A 4,317-nucleotide genomic window follows, 5' to 3' on the forward strand; every position below is an offset into this window, starting at 1 on the left:
GTACAAATAGTTCCGAAAAAGGGTGGTATCAGATTTTATCGAAGGTTCATCAAGAACCTCTTGAAGACAACAAAGCCCTTGAGGAAGTTGCTCAACAAAATGGATCCCGGAAAGTCAAACAACAAAGTGGATAGCGGAAGCTGCACAATTCCTTTGGATGCTCCTCTGTGAGCATCACACCGTCGAGCTTAGCCGACGTTAAACAAGCGCTAGTTGGGAGGCACCCCAACATTGTAAGCATTTACTGTTTTTTGTGTTGTGTGTGTTGGGTTTCCTAGTGCTAAAACCATGCTGTATGAACATGAATTGCTGCCTTGAAAAGGCATTTGCTGTCATTCTCGCTAGCTGCTCGCTAGGCGAGGCAGTAGCGAGCTGATTCGCTAGCTGCTCGCTAGGCGAATCAGCAGCGAGCACTGCATGACAGCACTTATTTAAAATCTCAGCAGGGCACTCATTTTGCCCCAAACACATTTTTTCTGTTTTTCGACTCTGCTGAGGCAATTCTACTCTCATGAACACTCAAGCACACTCTCATTTTTCATCTCTCTCACTAAAACTGGCCTGTGGACAGACCTGTGTTTGGTGAGGGGGTGGGCGCTTCAGGTGCTGCAGCTGATGATGATGATGATGATGTTGATGATGAGGCTACCGGTTCTGAAGCCGGTAGCGAGGAGGATTCTGAGCCCTTAGAGGGTTGATTTTTTGTACTTTTCAGTTTTTTTTATGTTTATTTCTATTTGTATTTTCGGATTTTGTATCTTGACTTTGGTGTTGTACTATTGAGGTGTTTTGTCCCCCATGAACAAATTTATATTTTCAGTTAATGTTATTTATTTATGTTTTTAATTTTGTTTGTTTAATAAATTTTTGGGTGATTAAGTGGCAAACCTTCTAGATTGGTTGCTCCTCAAGAAGTACCCAATGAAGGTGCATCCGAGCTTGGATGGCAATGATAAGAATAAACAAGTGAATGAAGCTAAGGTACATGGTTACCTCCGGCTAGAAATTTAGAATGCATTAGGAACTTTACTCTTTTTGGTAAATTGAATATTGTCTTTTTGCAACATAATTGAATGAATGTTTCATCTAGAACTTAAAACCACAAATTGTGAGGAAACCTCCATTGTACACTTAAATGCTGAATTCTAATAAGTTTTGTTGATTCATGTGATTCATGCTTTGTCTTTTATTATTGTGAAATTGTGGAAGCAATTAGAAATGATCAAGGAACTTGTTTTCTTTTGAGCACAACTACATCCAAAAACAACTTACCTGTGAGCAGAGAGAGTATTTGTTAACCCCTTTGAGCTTAAACAGTTGAATCTCGGCTTGAAATAAAGCGAGATCTCAAAAATCTTTTTTTTACAACCCGGAAAATCTTGATTATTGTTCTTTTGCCGTAAAAAGTTAAGAGCATTCACTTAGGGTAAGGAAGAAATAAGTTGGGGAGAACGAAAAAGAATCGGTAAGTACCACAACTCTTGAAAAAGAAAAGAAAAACCGAGCAAGCATAAAAAAAAAATATATGTATAGAAAATATAGAAAAGAAACATCTGTTTTGTATATTTGATGTGAAAGAAAAGAACAAAAATAGAAAGAATGAAAATGAATGCTTGCTTGGAAGAAAAATAGTGAAAAATAAAAATTGAGTTGTGGAATATGTGTTGTGAAGGTTTCAAATAAGAAACAAATGAAACAAAGTCGAGATGTGTGATTAATACTGTGAATGTCTCTTTTGCATCGGCACTTTCGTTTCAATGGCCTTAGAAATGACCCTTGTTTGTTAACCTAACCAAGCTTCAACCGAAAAGCCCTTAGTGATCTTTATGCTTCCACAGTACCATTTATAATTGTTAGACATTGTATGAATCTATTTGATTTCTTCATTGTTTGTTAGTGAGTGAGATTATTCCCGCGGTTGCAAACGCGTAAAATCTTCATTCCTTATTCGAAGAGGAGAGATAGGATGATTCATTCAGAATAGTATTGTTGTAGATAGATAAATATTTTGCATTGCTATTTAAGTTTTAGTTCTTGTGTATTATTTTATTCAAACCGTTGGAAACTTGTATATGCTGATTTCGCTTGTGTTTGAGCCGTTTATCCAACTTCGGAGAAACCATTTTCTTAAAGCAAATCCTCTTGTCCTTCAAGAGACATACTTTGCTTGAGGACAAGCAAGAATCTAGTTGGGGAGAGTTGTTAGATACCCAAAAGTGCTTATTTGAGCCATCAATTAAGGGTATCTTTCACTCTATTTCCCTGCTAAAATTGTCAAAATCACCTTGGTTTTTGATGAAATGCATTACATTGATAAACAAGCTTGGTGCCTTTGATTTGTGTGTTATTGTGCAGAAAGAAGGCATGAAATAATTGAAATTGAAGACACAAGAAAGTTGGCAAAGGAACCAAAGCAAACAAGCATTCATCAGCCTGCTCGCTAGGCGAGGGCTGTGGCGAAGCACTGGTTCGCTAGGCGAGCGCCAAGCGAAAAGCTCCAGTAAATTGTCAATAAATTCGCCAGGCGAGCTGACAGCGAAGGTGGTAGCGAGTTCGTTCTGTTTTGGTGAAAAGCGCAGCCAGCACTCACTCGCTAGGCGAAGCTCTAGCGAGTCCCCAGCGAGCATTCCAGTAGCAAAACCTCTCAACCTCGCTGGGGCGAAGGTTGAAGCGTGTCCTTCGCTAGGCGAAGGTATGTTCGCTAGGCGAACATGACAGTTCAGCAGACCCTGTTTCTCTGGGCGCAGGTGCCTTATGTGCCCATATTAGACCCTCGCTAGGCGAGCCATTCTGCTCGCCTAGCGAGCATGACAGCCCAGCAGAGGTCTATAAGTAGCAGGTGCCACTTTTGAGCACCAGACCTCATTTTTACCAACTTTTTCCACTTTTGTACTTTGGAGAGATATTTTACAGCATTGTTCTAGGGGATCTTTTATGCCCTAATTTTCATTTCTCTTCATCTTAGAACCATCTTCTACAAAAAGAAGGTGGATTCCCATCCAACTTCGATTATCCGACTTGGATGTTGATCAACCTTCTTTCCTTACTTGCCGACCAAGCTACCATGAAAATGAGTAGCTAAGTCATCCATTTGCCAAGGTTAGATGTAGGTGATTACTAGCTTTGCGTGTAAATGTAAGGATCTTCATATGTAAACTCTTTAATGGTGAATATATGATGAAAACTTTGTTTCTATTTAAAACTCTTTGTGTTGGTTTATGATCGAGAGATGTTTACCAACTCTTGACCTAGGTTTTCATCCAATCTTGTTTATTAGCTAGAGATAGTAATGAATGATTTTGTTCACCATAAGGTTGAACCAAAAAGTTGTCATTTTGATAGATTGTGTTCGAGAGAAACAATGGATCAAAATGGGAAAACTCACAATGTGTGTTCGAGAGAAACATATTGGGAGGACTTTGTGAAATGATTTATCATCTAAAGGAGTTTATACGATTGTTGACCGAACAAATACATGCAAAGTAATCATTGAACCCTAACTTTGACAATATTTCTCATTTATTCAAAACATAACTTTTACCGCAATTTAATACCTTTTTATGCAAGATAACGTGACAACCAATCAAAACCCTATTGTTACATTGAGCTAAGATTAATACAACCATCGAACGGCGGTGATATCTTACAATCCCTGTGGATACGATAACAAAAACCCGACACGAAATATACTTTCAACAAAATGGCGCCGTTGCCGGGGATTGTAGATTGATATTGCGAGCATCGCAATGGTTGTTTAAGTTTTAGCTTGTGAATTTTTGACTTGTGCTTGTAATTTGTTTGGTTTAGTGTGCAGCTTACGTTTTATGCGAGGGCAAATCCCTGTGGACGAACTTCTTTTTGATCCTGAGATCGAGAGAACCGCAAGGAGGCTTAATAGCAAAACAAGACGTAGGAGGAAACAGGCTAGGCAACGCCAAGAGCAAGGAGAAAGTTCTTCAACCACAAATCCACCACCATTCATACCATTCATACCAAACATGGAGCCACCACCGCCACCTATTTCTACTCCATGCATCAATAGTCCAAGGAACACCGCTCAGTTTGCCAACCACACCGGAAGGCAAGCTGAGATGAAAACGGGAACTCTAAATCTATTATATGGAAGTCCATTCACCGGAATGGACCATGAAGACCCATTTGCTTTTCTCACAAAATTTTATGAGATAGCATTGGCTGCCGGAGTGGATCAGGCTCAGGAGCTTCCGTTGTTCAGACGATTATTTCCCCACGCTTTGCTCGGTAAAGCAAAGGATTGGTACCTAGATCAAACACCAGCCGTAATGACAGACTGGAACG

Source organism: Lathyrus oleraceus, chromosome 7, assembly GCF_024323335.1.
Source record: "Lathyrus oleraceus cultivar Zhongwan6 chromosome 7, CAAS_Psat_ZW6_1.0, whole genome shotgun sequence".
In the NCBI taxonomy this organism is placed as follows: Eukaryota; Viridiplantae; Streptophyta; class Magnoliopsida; order Fabales; family Fabaceae; genus Lathyrus; species Lathyrus oleraceus.